General features: G+C 34.1%; 1 long non-coding RNA gene across 1 annotated transcript in view; it reads left to right on the forward strand.

Annotated features, from left to right (window-relative positions):
* Window positions 1-8,898, forward strand: part of LOC128659343 (uncharacterized) — a 54,496-nt gene extending 45,598 nt beyond the window's left edge. Inside the window, exon 3 of the long non-coding RNA XR_008402338.1 lies at window positions 7,920-8,898. This is a non-coding gene — a long non-coding RNA (uncharacterized LOC128659343). The remainder of the gene's footprint in view (window positions 1-7,919) is intronic.
* The last annotated feature ends 7,329 nt before the right edge of the window (window positions 8,899-16,227 follow it).

Consider the following 16,227-nt stretch of genomic DNA (forward strand, 5'->3'; position numbering starts at 1 on the left):
AATGTTATGCTATTAAAGTTTAAAAAATAATTAGCAATGCCAATAACTTTTCTAATTAGCCCAACGTTTTCCTTTTTTTATGAAGCAGAGTCATTTAAAATAAACAAAGTTAAATTATACTTAAAACAGAAGATATGTTCAGTGATGCTTCTTAAAATATTAAAAACAAAATATTAATCAGTCTAAGTTTATCCATTTATTTGGATCCAAATAAAACACAATACAGATCATGGTAGTCAAAGTTTCAAAATAATAATTACAACATTTACTACTATAGAGTGATTTAGTTTCACTATTCTTTAGGACCCACTAAGGATAAAGCTCTTTGGCCACATTAAAACCATTTTAAGGTGGTAGCAACACTTTATGTTTTGAAATAGTATATTTTCCATTCTAAAGAGAATAACATACACATAAGTCTGCATACCCACCTCAAAAATAGAAAGACATTTCTAAAATACACGTCTCTGGTTTTATAGAATTGAAAAATACTTTAGCCTTAAAATAATAGTGTATTGTGTTTGCACTTATTTGTCAAAAAATGTATTTTTATTGATGCGAAAATGTCAAGGTAATCAATGTAATTTTTTTGGTAGTTTCTAAAAATGTAGTTGAAAAACAGATTGCAATTTTTTTTATTTGTCTTTTTCTCTCTCTCTTTTATTCCTTCCTGTGCTTAATAAAACACATTTTGTGTTTGGCTAAAGAATTGATAATAGAATCAGTAGTGTACAAACATGTGTTGATTCCCTCCTAGTTTCAATGTCGGAGAAAACCAATTTAATTGAACCTTTTTTGGTAGATAATGTGTTTATACTTTTATTGTTGTTCTTCTACATAAGTGATAGAATGATCTGGGGTGAATAAAACCTAAGATATTTCTAGCTTTAAAATTCAGGTTTCTGAATAGGGCATCGCTCATGTAAAAAAATAACCTTATCTAAGCTCCTAATTCTGCTTACTTAGAGGTCCCATAAAAAGTATTTAGTAGATATGTCTGGCAAAAAAATTGCATAATACAGATTCCATTAAAAAATAATCGTAAACTCTTAAAAAATAGTCTTAAAAATAGGTGCGGTATGAAATTCAACCACTTTACAAAGATGTGTTGAAAAGGAGCTGATAAAGTCTTTTGGATATAATTTATTAATAGCCTTTAGATTGTAGGTTCATGAGTGTATATGTCCTGCAGATATTTGTAAATGATTGTTTACAGCTACCAGTGACATAGGGACAGAGCCCTCTACCCTTCAATATTTATGTAAATGTTTTGTGATTATTTTACTTTGCAATTTAGTACCTGATGTCATAGCAATGCCCTAATATGATGGTACTTTAAAACATAAAAAATAAAGATTATATATAAAAATAATAACTATTGTTTGATATAGTGAAATATATAGAACAAATGGGCTCAGGCCCAGTATTATGTAGAATACTGCCACCTAGAGGTTACAATTTTTAAATTGTTATTGCAGTTCAAGTCCAACTGCTTGACTCATCTTCAGAAAATTGTATAATCAGATCGGGAAAATTTGATTTTAACTGGTCATTTTTACTATAAATTAATTTTCATAAAAACAATGTCTACATGATACACACAATATACATTTAATTTATTTTAATCAATACTCAGTTTAATAACGTACTAGTTTTACTGAGTAAGAGAACATTAGCAACACAGTGGAATTATTTAAATATTTTCTTTAATTGTTCATTAAATTGCATAGCTGACATTTAGAATGGGATCTCCTTTATTGTGGTTCTAATCCTCAAAATGCAAATAAAGAAAATATATTTGCATACTTATCAATTTCCTTTAGCAATGTAGAGACAGCTCATTATTAGAAATGAAAAAAGGTACATTTAAGTAATTGTAATTTTTTTTGGTACAAAGTACAAATCGTATAAGTTTTTTTTTGCCACATATTATTACAATTATTAATAAAAGTATTAATAATTAAATTCATTTTCTCTGACCGTTTTGATATTTCACATTTTATATCTCCTAAAAACAAAACAGTTATTTATGATACTGTAAAAGATCTTGATTTAAGCATTTATAACCATATAATCTTTAAAGTTTGTATAATTTATGTAGAGAAATATTTAGCATATTTCAGATGTATTGAGTTTTTATAGTAATTCTTAGATTTCCTTTACATTTGTATTTTTGCTAATTTATCCCCTAAAAAAACACTTTAAAATAAATCAACCCATATTACTTTGCAAGAAATTAGATAGATAAATAAGTAAATAGATAGATCGATAGATCTATCTTTAATGAACAACGGTAACAGTTAATTAAGAGTTCTAACATGCTTCTGATATTTTAATTGTATAGGAGATGATTATATGACATGTCAGCTATTACTGGCATTTAACATATAATTTAATTGTTTTTTATTTTTTTTGTAAAATATTCCTTCTATTATAAAGTAATATGATCAGATTGTCTCTGTTAAATATAAAACTAGAAATGGAAAAAAGACTTGATATACATTTTTTTATCAATAAGTAAATTTTATTATTTAAGTTTTTACTCATCTGCAAATTTATTTTCAGGCAAGTCAGCATAAATTAGTAAAAGGGAAATTATTTACGTTAATATTACAAACTTTTATTGTACATTTGAAAAACCAGTCTTATTTTGTGATGTGCTTTATACGTTTTGTCATTTCTAGAATTTCTCTTGATTAATCCTTGAGGACTTTAAACCACAGGCCAGCCTGTAAAACTAGGTATTCTATTGTAAATGAACGGAATGGTAAAGGAAACATTCTTTGATCCTTCTCAAATGAAAACAGTTGCAAAGCAGCACTGGAAAGCTAATTGGGTCCTGTAGTTACCTTTAATCTTTATTCTTGGAATGTAACCAAGCCAGATAGAATGATAATCATTAAATATATGTTAGTAATATATTTCCCTAAATAACAAAACCTATTGTTAATTATTAATAATAATAATTATAATATTAATAATAATAATAATTAACAATAGGTTTTGTTATACCAAAAAACCTAACTACAAATAAATATACATATTTAGAGTATTAAAGATAACACTGATGATCCTTCTTCTATATATTCTGAGTATGAATGTGGGTGGGGGTATATAGAAAGCTATAGAGAAATAGATATAAAACCTATACATACATCACTGTTCATGAACAATATATTTTGAAGGGCCTTATAAGTCATATATTTTGTTTCACCAAGGACAAGAAACAAGGTCTACAAGAAAATGACATCAATGTCTGCACCTCATATTTGTTTTACAGCTACCTGCACTTACGCTAAACTAATAGCGTTCAATTGTGCACATGGAGTTAATTTACACAGTGAAGAAACTCCAGAGAAAGGAAATGTAATAGTTTATCTAAGGATATAAACATGCTTGGAAGAAAGAAGCAGGCGAGTCAGATTTGAATCCTAGACATCCTTTTTATTATCTTGTTGTATAGTTTCAGACAGAATCTTGTCATCTCCATTATCTCCAAAGATGAAACCAAAACTGAAGCTTTGCTATAGAGCAAATATTTAGAGTCAAGATACTAAAGTATATAAGGTATTTGCATTGCAATAAAGCACAGGCTCTTAGACACAAACCTCCTTATCTTTTGGGTTTAAATGGCCCTTTCAATAAAAAATAAAGTGCATTTTTTCTAGGTGGAACTCATACATTGAGCACAAAATTAAAACCTTTTTTAGTAACATGTGGGAAAGACAAGGACAAGTCATTCCCTTTTTATCACAATTTATTCCTAAATGTCTCCAGAAAGAACAAAAACGTAGATTTTCACAGAGATTTAATGTTAACAATTGTAAATATTTTGTTTTTGCGCTGAGAACTTAGCTGATTTTTTTACACATCCAAAATACACTGATTTTATGTTACACACATATCACTTTGAATTATAAGCTAAAAAAATGTATTACAATTTCTATATATGTTTTGCTGAACATCTCAAAATGTATAATGACATTTTCCAGTTTATAGTAAATCAAAATGACTATATCTTTTATCAAGTTCTTTCTTCTGGTGAATCATGAACAATGGATGCTCATTTTTTTTAATCATCTTTTGGTTACCAAACATAAAAATAAATAAATAAGAAATATTAAAGAAATGTGATATTTTTTGTCATTTGTAACACGTACACTTTTACCTTGGTTCTTGTCTACAATACATTATACCCACAGTGGCAGTACTTGAACAAATAATATATTGCTTATAATATGCGTAATACAACACAATATAGATTAGAGATGATGCTGTGTTGGGGCTGGTTGGGGTGAAAAATAGAAATGGCACATCCAGCAGGGGATTTCTTTGTCTATGTCAGTGATTTTCTAATATAGTGTCTAGACTATAGGTACTTGTGTTGCAAGCTACTTACCACGGACTCCACATAATAGTTAATGTTTTATTTATTATATAAAAAAAAAAAAAAAAAAAAAAAAAAAAAAAAACAACTTCAAGAGGTTTAGTTTTAAGTGTGTTTGTGTGTTTATGGGTGTGTGTGTGTATGTAAGTTTGTGTGTGTATATATATATATATATATATGTGTGTGTGTGTACACGTGCATGCTTGTGCATGCTTGTGCATGTATATATTTATATGTGTGTGTGTGTGTACACGTGCATGCTTGTGCGTGTGTATATATTTATGTGTACGTACTCATTTGTATTGTGTTATGGCTGTCATTGACAAATTTAAAGGACCTCTCCCTATGGGGATCCGTAGAGAACCCCAGTATAGAGCGACTTATGACTATGGAGAAGGAATGAGGCTAATGCGACTGTGAACCATGTACTGGCAATCCTACAGAAATATTTGTTAAATAGACCAGCCTCCTTCTGTTCTGTGTGGGTCATTGGTGGTTTTATTCTGCTTTGGTCTGAGTGGCCATCTTATCCAAGATTTTAATAAAAATTGTTTATTCTGATAAAATATATCCAATTGCACAAAAAAGATGTGTAAAAGTATGTCCCTGTCTATATTAATGGTAACGTAATTGACCTCATAAATTATACCATAAATGAAATCACTGATCCCAGATGGATGTCCCAGATCAAAATGCAGCTCTGAAGAGAAATCAGACTAGCTGAAAGTGTTGTGAGAGAATTTTGTACTTTTATACCCATACATGTGTTACCTTTTTACTTGGGCAATGCACAGTACTAGGATAATATCAGTCAACATTGATGCCTCATCGGCTAAACACTTTTGCTGAAAAATGCAAGGCCCTCGTATTAGTTTTCTAGTTTCCATATAGCAAATCAAGTTTTATTTTTAAATTATTAACATTGCTACAGAGCAGAATACGATATAAAGACTTGTAAAGATGAAGCCACTTTTTAGAAAATTATATAACATTAAAACCCAAAGGGTATACCAGCATTTGTAGGAAAATCTCTAACGATTTACAAGTGTAATTTCCCTGTTTCCCTTCAGAATAGAGGGTAATAAAGATTAAACGTCAAGACTAAACAGGGTCTACCCACAAAGCTTTGACCTTACAGAAGATTTGTGTAAGAACTGGGTTGGAAACAAATGGATGAGGTCAGTTAAACTCAGCTTTTTCCAGATATCCAAAAGTTCAACTAAGTTTAACTAACATAACCTAAAGTCAAGTTTAAAAAAATAAATCTGTCTTTGTCCAACATTGAAACAAGGTAAGTTTAATTAATTTCTTATCTGAGTTGCTTTAATAGTATCTTATATGGCTATAAAACATTTGCTTGTTTCAAATCACTTTAATATTTACAAAATGATTTGAAACCAACTTGTAAAGTAACTAACTGAGTCAGTAAAAATGGAGCCAAAAGCTTCCGAAGCGCCCGAAAGCTAAAAGCAGTTTATGGCTCCATTTTAGTACCAAGTTTCCAATAAAAAATATTGCGCAATGGGTGCAGTCACTCTTTTCGTGTAGGTGTTAGTTAACGTTATATTAACGCTTCCATCCGACTTTAGATTTCTCGTAAATTGTACCATAACAAGTTGTTGCTATGGCAATTCGACCTTACACTATAACATTTATGTGTAACGTCTGCACTCCTTACGTATGACCTCCTCTAGAGAGAAACAAAAACAAAGTCATAAAATGAAATGAAAAATGTTTTATTTAAAGTGACACTCAATCAAAATTAAACTTTCATTATTCAGATAGAGCATGCCATTTTAAACAACTTTCCAATTTACTTCCATTAACAAAATGTGCACAGTTTTTTTATATTTAAACTTTTTGAGTCACCAGCTCCTACTGAGCATGTGCAAGAATAAGTGTATGCATTTGTGAATGGCTGACGGCTGTCACATGGTACGTGTATGCATTTGTGTTTGGCTGATGGCTGTCACATGGTACAGGGGGAGTGAAAAAAGACATAACTTTTAAAATTGTCAGAAAAAAAATCTACTCATTTGAAGTTCAGACTAAGTGCTATTGCATTGTCTTGTTATCTTGCATTTGTTGGTTATACAAATCTACTGTGTTGACTGGTCCTTTAATGAAAAAGCATTGTTTTTTAATTACATTTTTAAATTCTTGATATATGTAATATTTAGTGCTGACCTAGGCATAGGCCTAGCTGGAATTATGAAGATATGTCTTGATTATATGTAAATTTATATTGACATTTAAATAGGAACATAACTCCAACTAATCCTACACCCAGCCAACAATAAATATTACAAATAGTAATACATTTATAAAGGGAAACACTTGTATTGTTTGAAAAGTTTAATAGCTCAATGGAAAAGAGGTCATAGAAAGCTTATTTTTCCTCTTTCACACCTAGTTGAGCATGTCGTAATTTGAGACCTTATCAACAGCTTCAGACAGTGTTTTAACGGTTTGTGGTTTCAATGGTGTAAATTTGCGCTTTTTGACTTGTATGATATTTCTATAGGCTGTGTGATTCTTTTTTGGCAGCCAGAGCCCGGCTGCCAGTAAAGCTGGCCAACACACCATCGTAAACCATCGATAAGCAAAAAGGCTTCCGACAGCAGATTATTGCTTCACAACTTCGCAAAAACCCAATTGCGGCTAAGTGGAAACAAGCCCTAAGTTGCCAGCACACGACTAAACAATTTTATTCATTGTTATTATTTAATTTTCATACAAAATTTTATAAAAATGCAATACTTCACAAGACATACCAGAATCTAGGTGCAAACGACATCCCCACAGTCACAAGTGAGATATTCATATGTGGAGACTGAAGCTCCTTTACAAAAATAATGGCTGGGCTTGGGAGGGTAGCAACTTGGCCAAGAGTATGGTTTGCTTAATAAAAAGTGTAGCGACCAACTGGGAAGGGAATATCTTGAAGTGACAGTAAAGCTAAAATTAGACTTTTATGATTAAGATAAAACATGGCATTTCCAACAACTTGTCAATCTACTTCTGTTATCAAATTTGCTTTGTTTTCTTAGCATCTTTTGTTGAAAAGCATACTCAGGTACGCTGAGGAGCACCAATGCACTACCGATAGCTAGCTTCTGCTTGGTGGCTGCACAAATATATCAATTCTCATTGGCTCACCCAGTGTGTTCAGATAGCTTCCAGTAGTGTATTACTACTCCTTAAACAAAGCATCAGTAATAAAATAAAAAAATAATAAAAATAATAAAATCAAAAAAGGAAATTGGAAAAATTGTTTGAAAATGTATGCTCTATCTGAATCACGAAAAGAAAATAATTGAGGTTTTATGTCCCTTTAAGAGATTGACTCCTGCAGCTGTAGATATGGCAGGTGGGGTAGAAGCCAGCTCCCTAGTTGAGAGGAGAAGGGGCTGCTGCAAGTAAGAGTTATTGAATGTGTGAGGTGGGGAGTGGTGTATGAATGTATAAAAGGTGTTGTACACAAGAACTAGGTAGAAAACTGATCTTTTAATTTTTGTCTTGACGATCGCAGGAGCACTATTGTGTTTCTATGGCCATCAAGAACCGAAGAATCCTAAGCCTTTTTTGGATGGAGGGGGGAACAGATGGAGGACCCTTTTAATGAAGGAGCATAAAAAGCTGCAGAACTGAATGAAGGAGCAAGAGAGATGGAAAGGGGTTGCTGCCCTTCAGGGAGTATGTGAGGACTCTAATGGTTCTTCCGTTCTGTTGTCTCCTTCCCCTGGACTGCTTTGCCTTCTCCCTACCGTCTGCCTATTATTTCTTGTCCTCCTCCCAATCAGTGTTGTCAGATCTCAAAAGTTCTTATATGCCCAACCAATCAAAGAATTTGTTCCCACTGATCCATTTTACCTTCTGGAGTGTATTAAGTTGTTTACAAGTAGCTAATTTACCCTTATTTTTGGCATTTGAAATAGCTGATTTAACCTGTGATATCCCCACCTATACTGAACGTTTCTGGTCTTAAAGGGACAGTATACACAAATTTTCATATAACTGCATGTAATAGGCACTACTATAACAAATAATATGCACAGATACTGATCTAAAAATCCGGTATAAAACCGTTTAAAAACATAGAAGCTCCCAGTTTAGCTCTGTTGAAAAGGTTAGCTGGGCACCCACTGAAAGCAAAAACAGTAGACACCACCTCCCCATTCCTCTGCATATGAAAATACCCTTTACACAAACATAAGCAAGCAGGAGGAGGTATTCATCAGTATACTTTTAAAACTTTGGGGCTTGGTTATGAGTCTGAAAATCAGAGCTATGTTATTTAAAAATAAGCAAAACTATACCTTTAAAAACAAAAACAAAAAAACCCCTTTATGGGCTATATAAATAGATCATCTACAAAACATTTATGCAAAGAAACATCTAGTGTCCCTTTAAGTCCAGGCTGTTGACAGGCCTATGAAAAACATAGCCAGCAGAATAAATTATACTCCTGGTGGAGTGTAGAAGAGATATCTAATAAAATTATAATTTTCCATTGTTCTCTCTAAATATTGGGCTTTGGTTTACAAACAGATATAAGATAAGGAAGCATGTGTGTGTCCACAAAGTGATAACATAATGAGATCTCATTTTACCTTCAAGCTCAACCCATTGTAATAGGCTGTGGTTTCAAAGCAGAAAGCTGCAATTTCATATACACAAATAAACCTGAAAATGCAACTTCTCATACATTCTATACTATGCAGCTGGTATAATAAGTCATTGGAAAAATATTAAGGGAAAAACAATTTTAAAGTATACTGTCCCTTTAACTGTCTTTGATTTTTTGTTTTGTTTTTTAGATATATAGCAATCCTTAATGGAAGATTGCTTTGTTATAGGGAAATAAGCTGTATATTCTCCCTCTCATTTGCATTTTTTTTTTACAAACTTGCAGGGATTCAGACAAGTTGTGCACTTACTGTCTATGCAAAGTGCCTGAGTCCTGATCTCTTGTTAATTTTATAAGTGCTAATTGCTACCGCGAGTAATGGCTGGTTAATTATCATGTGCCGAAGCTCCCATAATATGATTATTAATACCACCTTTTGCAAGTTAGATTTAACATTTTAAACATGATCTAAACTGATCTAACAAATATCTATCAGCCTGAATGATTGTTTGTCTGAAATTTTGATTTGGGGGGTCAGCCCCACCCTAATTTAGTAAATAATATCTCTGTAATTATGTTAGATCTAGCAAATCAGCTGAATGATCATACCTGATCTAACAAATATCTATTAATGACGGGTTAGCCCCCTCCAAATAATTGTTGAAACCAACTTTAGCTTGTTAGATCTAACATAATAAACACTTGATCAAACCTGATCTAACAAATATCTATTAGCCTGAATGATTTTTTGACTGAAATTTTGATTTGGAGGGGGCTCCTAATTTAATACCTAGTAAATCTGTAATTATGTTAGATCTAACAAAATAAATAGCTGATCATACCTGATCTAACAAATATCTCTCAAATTAAATACATTTTTGTCCATTTATTTTGGTAAGGGTGGGCTGATTATGGGCTAGCCCCCCTCCAAATAATTGTTAATACCAGCTTTAACTTGTTAGATCTAACATTATAAACACGATCAAACCTGATTTTTTGACTGAAATTTTGATTTTGGGGGGGGCCAGCATATCTAACAAATATCTATCAAACTAAATAAAATGTTGCCTAATTTTTTGAAAAGGGGGGCTGATGATGGGTTAGCCCCTCCTCCAAATAATTGTTAATACCGCTCCTCGTATGCTAGATCTAACAAAAACAACAACAAAGATCTAACCAACTGAAGGAACTTTATTTTAAACATTTTATTTGGGGGGCTAACCTGGCTGAGGTGATGTTTCAGATTTAAAGATGGTGGTTGCACACATGGAGCTTGCGTTGGGTGCTATTTATAATCCATGGGTCAAATTAATCAAATGGACTGTTGGAAGGGTCAAGGGGGCCAATTTTTGGTCAGTAATTTGGGTCTGGTTGTGTAGGTGTGGCCCAGAAGACGCTTGCATGGGAACTAAGATGCCCAGTAATATCATTGAGGCTTAGCATTGCATGGTTATATGGGGCCTTCTTTTGGTGCTTGGGGCAGCAGCAGGTGGGTTGTCAGAGTACATTTTATTAGCCTGGAGCCAAGGCCTTTAGGTCCCCACAAAGCAATCTTGCAAATAATAATGTCTTGCAGTAACAATGAATATTTGCATTATAATAATGCATATTAGTCGCAGACATGGCCCAGGGTAACACAGATAGCTGAGCAAGTTCTGACCAAAGCAGTGCAGTATCTGCTGGCATCTAATGGCATTACTTATGTCAGGACAGAGCCAACATCTAATGTAGCACATAGTGCTGAGGTAATAATGGTTACTAACAATATATCTTTTAAGCCTGGAAAGGAGTACACAACATGACACACCAAACAAACAAACAAACAAACAAACAAACAAACAAACAAACAAACAGTAAAAGATCAGGAGAATGGAGGTAGTGGCCAGACAGACAACAACAAGAACAATAATACAGCCCAAAAGAACACAGGAAGAGCAGTTGGGTGGGGACATCAGCAGCAAGTAGACAATGGAGGATGCAAGGTAAGACCCATTATTTGCAGTCATGTTAGTTTTTATGATAGAGATACTTCCTCTAATGGCTTTAATTTAGTAGGGCGTTCATGGTAAGGAGCAGTGCAAGTTGATTGTTGAAAAATTGTTAAGAGGATATGTGCAAGAAAGTACCTATGTATACTATTAACCCCTAAACCGCCACACCCTCACATCGCAAACACTAAATTAAACTATTATCTAGAGATAGGCGAATTTTTCACAACATTCAAAAAATGAAACTAATTTAACACATTTGTTCGTTCTAATTGAATCTCGAATGTTTGTACAACATTCTTACATTTGTTTAATGTAATAGAATTTCTAATACCTTCTTTAATGTAATATTCAAATTTTGTAATAATTGAATTTGAATTATGCAATATTCGAATTTGAAAAATCTGAATTTATATATTTGTAATAGTATTTTTATGCTTTCTTTAAATGTAGTATTCAAATTATACAATATTCAAAATAGAAACATTCGAATTGATCTATTTGTATCTATAATGTATCAATTTACTAAATTCCCTACCACATGAACTATTGAACTTCTGAATAGTATTTGCTAAATCAAATGTTACATTCAAAATTTTGAATGTGGACATTCAATCTAATTCTGAACACTCAAAATCTAAAGTGACGTTCGAAAACTGTAAATAGCATTTGATTACAGAATTTTTAAGAACATTCTTTCTTATCAACAATTGTTTATGTAAATTGAATTTCTACAATAACATTCATTCTAACATTCGTATTAGAATATAAACACATTCACCATCCCTACTATTAACCACTAAACCGCCATTCTCCACATCGCAAAATACCTATGTATACTATTAATCCCTAAACCGCCACCCCCCCATCGCAAACACTAAACTATTAACCCCTAAACCACCATCCCCCACACAGCAAAGTACCTAAATAAACTATTAACCCCTAAACTACCACCCACCTACATCTCAAACACTAAACAAAACTATTAACTCTAAACCTCCACCCCCCACATCGCAAAGTACCTAAATAAACTATTAACCCCTAAACCATCACACCCCCAGATCGCAAACACTAAACTAAACAATTAACCCCTAAACCTCCACACACCCACATCGCAAAGACTATTAACCCCTAAACTGCCACGTCCCTACAATGCAAAGTAATAAACTAACATCTAACCCCCAACCCAACACCCCCTAACTTAACCCAAATTAAAATACCCCTAAATTTACAAAAAATTCTAGAACCTACCTTAAAAAACGTAAACTGCAAGGTGCCCGCCCATAATAAAACAAAACTATTCTTAACCTCCCCAAAAAACTAACACTAACCCCATATAGGTACTCACTCATTTTCTGATCTTGAGCACAGAGCTCCTCTTCATGAAAGGAAAGCCGACTCGTGGAAATTACTTACCGATAGCAAAATTAGCTCTCTAGTCCAAGCGGTAGTTAGCGATCCACTTGTAATCTAGCCCTAAAGGTTCTAGATACTGAAGCTCCGCCTCTTCATACTGAGCACTGCCATCTTGGAGCACAAGTATGCTCACACCCTGTGATAGACGTGGTGTACATTTTAAGATTAGTGATGTTGACAGCTTTTTGACAAGGTTAGCATGCATGATACAGAGCAGACCTTCACATTTCTGAAGCAGGTGCATTGCTCTAGATATTATATTATTCCTGAGTAATTTTTATTTTATAGAAACATAGATTTTGATAGCAGATAAGAACCATAGGCCCAAAGTGTCTGCCCAAAAATCCATAAAAGTGTTAGTTCTCATGGCACATTCTGTATTAACACTTATTGCACTAAATATCTTTTTAAGGCTGCAGCAAGCAGTGATTAAGATATACAAGCCTTAGCTTCTTGACAGCTAACCTGGAAACAAGTGTTTCTTTTGTAATATTTTAATTGTTCGGTTAATCATTTGTGCATACTAAGGGCAATGTATGTGGTCATGGAGTAGGCTTTTAAACTGTTGCCCCTAAACAATTATAGGTTGATGAGGTGCAGTGTCATGTGAAATGTTTAAGGCTTTCAGCTCTTTCCTACAATGATGAGAAAACAAGAGGGCGCCTCATAGTGTATTTCGTACAAATATATATGCAAGCGTGTGGATAATATTAGGCTTGCCAGATGGTGTTGCACCATACTGTGACCGGTGCTTGCGAGCAGACTAGCACTCTCCAGCGGCTAGTACACTGTTTGTGGATTCCGAAGCCGTAATCTGGTGGGGAATTTAATAATCTTCTATTGTTCAAGTTCAAGCCGCTTCCTTTAGACTTTCTATGCGCATCTTTTATAATCAAATTAATAATCATTGATTATAAAAGACGCGCATTGATTATAAGCAGCCTTGTTCCAACCGATCCGTCATTGAGATCAATACAGACCATTACGTTCTTTCCTGGCCACTACAAATTGGATTTAACTCTGCTATTGGCGTACAAGTGTCCAACTTTGTTAAAAGCCTCTCAGGTGTGCCCCCATAAGATACCCCCTTGGGTTTTCTTTTTTCTTTCCTACAATGGTTAACGGTGCAAAGAAAATGGAGAAATGCATTATTTAGATTACTTTTTTGCTGGTAGGATCAGCAGGGTCTGAGATATGTGGGTTCATGAAATTAGAGGTTAACACAAGAGAAGTCAGAAGGTCCAGGAGTCTAGATGGCATTTTTAGGGATTGTAATTGACACAGTGTGGAAGCAATGTAAGTTACCAATGGATAAGGTGGAGAAGGCTAGAAAGCTAATTGAAAATGCATTGGTGAGGAGGAAATTAACAGTGAGAAAAAAGCCCTACTATAGGCCAGTTTTTATTTGTTTTTTTTTTTGCAGGTTCAAACTACAAAAATATTTTATGTATAAATCATGATGTGAGAACTCAATAATCAAATGTGTCTAAAAATGTATATTTTTCTTAAAATGTTAATAAACAAAGTTGCAAACAATGGTGTGTGTTTTTTTTTAAACTCTATAGTCAAAAGAAGAAGGGGCTATCTCATATAAATTAGGATCTTTGGGTATATGTATATAACTTTGATCCGCACTCAGGGGCTCCCATGAACCTCTATTCAAATAAATGCACATTACCACAGTGATCACCTGGCTATTACAACTTATATAGGGGCTTCATTTTAAAGAGGGGCTTCTGGGCTTAAAACAAAGGGTCATGGGATCTCTACACCCTTTTGATGGTCTGTTATATGTGTATATAATGTGTATAAAAGAATGTATTTTTATTTTTAATTTGTAAGAAAATGTGCTTATAGTTTTTTTAACCCACAAGAAACAATTGCTTTTAAATGGTGGGGTACACTAAAAGAATTTGAATTAGCATGGCCGGCTTCCTGAAGTCTGTGATGCTCATCCAGCCTTTAATTTAAAGGTAAATATAAATACAGGAATGCCTGTGATACTTAGTACCACAGATCTCCTATAGGAGGCGCTAAAAGGCAATGATAGATATTACCAAAAAATTAAAATGCATCTCATAACACAATATACATAATGTAAAGATGTTAAAATTGTGAAATGTAAAATATATATATACAAACGTAGCACTAGTAACCAGTATGGCAATAGATAAGTCCCACAAATGTACCAAATATCCATATGATGAACAGGCAGCTCTCAGTCTTCATCCCCAGGGATGATGCAACTTCTATGATGGATAACTGTAACAGAAACAGAAACAGAGGCGCCACATGTGTAGATCAATAAGGACCACAATATCCAAGCGAGACAAGATACAGGGTACTCACAAACATGAAGGCACTCTGTTGTGCCTATGGAAGCAGGCTGGTATTCTAGCAGCAAACCAGCTGGCTGTACAAAGGAATCCCCGTCGTAGCCAACAGCACTGGTATCCTGTAGCTACAGGTCTCCAAACGGTACCCCTTGCCTGGAGACTGGAACTGGAGTAAGGAGGGGAGAAGGGCTGATCTGCCCTTAGGTTACTTACAAGGAGACTGCAACACTGACACCAGACTTGTAAAAAGTGGAATTAGTATTTATTATTATACAGAATAAAAATACCAACAGTGTAACAAATTACAGCTGGGTGTGTTAAAAGCAAATCTCCTCTCAAATACAGAGATAATAGCGATGCGTTTCTCGGGGATAGCCTCATTTCCTCAGGCTTGTATACTCTGACTCCATCTCAGTTCCCTTTAAATAGGGCTCGGTAACCATATGTTTTCAATAAACACTCCCCTTCCTTTACACAGACCAATAGTATCCTTCCTTTCCCTATATACCCACTTGTTGCCGCAATTAAAGTTGTACTACTATTTATATATGAAGATGTGATTTCTAATATATTTCTCTGGAGACTGTGTAATATCATGTGATGATTGTGAAATTTTGTGAATATAAGCTTGTGCCGATCGTAAAGAACTTTATGTTTGGGCTGGAGAACTATGCAGCCCATGTGTTATGTATTCACATCACATCCTTTGTGCGGAGGTCCGTGAGACTAGACGGACAGTTATGTTGTTACACTTCCGGGCGGCAGTACTTACGAGTGATATACACAGGCATTATTGAACTTGTAGTCTTTTCACTATTTGGGCGTTCACCAATCAGATAGATCTTGAGATACAAGCCCCCTAAAAGTTCTGTCACTATTGGATAATGAGGTAAAACAGATGTAGTTTGTTTACATAAGCACAAACATAAAGTTCTTTACGATCGGCACAAGCTTATATTCACGAAATTTCACAATCATCACATGATATTACACAGTCTCCAGAGAAATATATTAGAAATCACATCTTCATATATAAATAGTAGTACAACTTTAATTGCAGCAACAAGTGGGTGTATAGGGAAAGGAAGGATACTATTGGTCTGTGTAAAGGAAGGGGAGTGTTTATTGAAAACATATGGTTACCGAGCCCTATTTAAAGGGAACTGAGATGGAGTCAGAGTATACAAGCCTGAGGAAATGGGGCTATCCCCGAGAAATGCGTCGCTATTATCTCTGTATTTGAGAGGAGATTTGCTTTTAACACACCCAGCTGTAATTTGTTACACTGTTGGTATTTTTATTCTATATAATAATAAATACTAATTCCACTTTTTACAAGTCTGGTGTCAGTGTTGCAGTCTCCTTGTAAGTAACCTAAGGGCAGATCAGCCCTTCTCCCCTCCTTACTCCAGTTCCAACTCGCAGAAAGTGATCCAGGCAAGGGGTACCGTTTGGAGACCTGTAGCTTTA

The sequence above is a fragment of the Bombina bombina genome, chromosome 5 (assembly GCF_027579735.1).
Source record: "Bombina bombina isolate aBomBom1 chromosome 5, aBomBom1.pri, whole genome shotgun sequence".
NCBI classification, from domain to species: domain Eukaryota; kingdom Metazoa; phylum Chordata; class Amphibia; order Anura; family Bombinatoridae; genus Bombina; species Bombina bombina.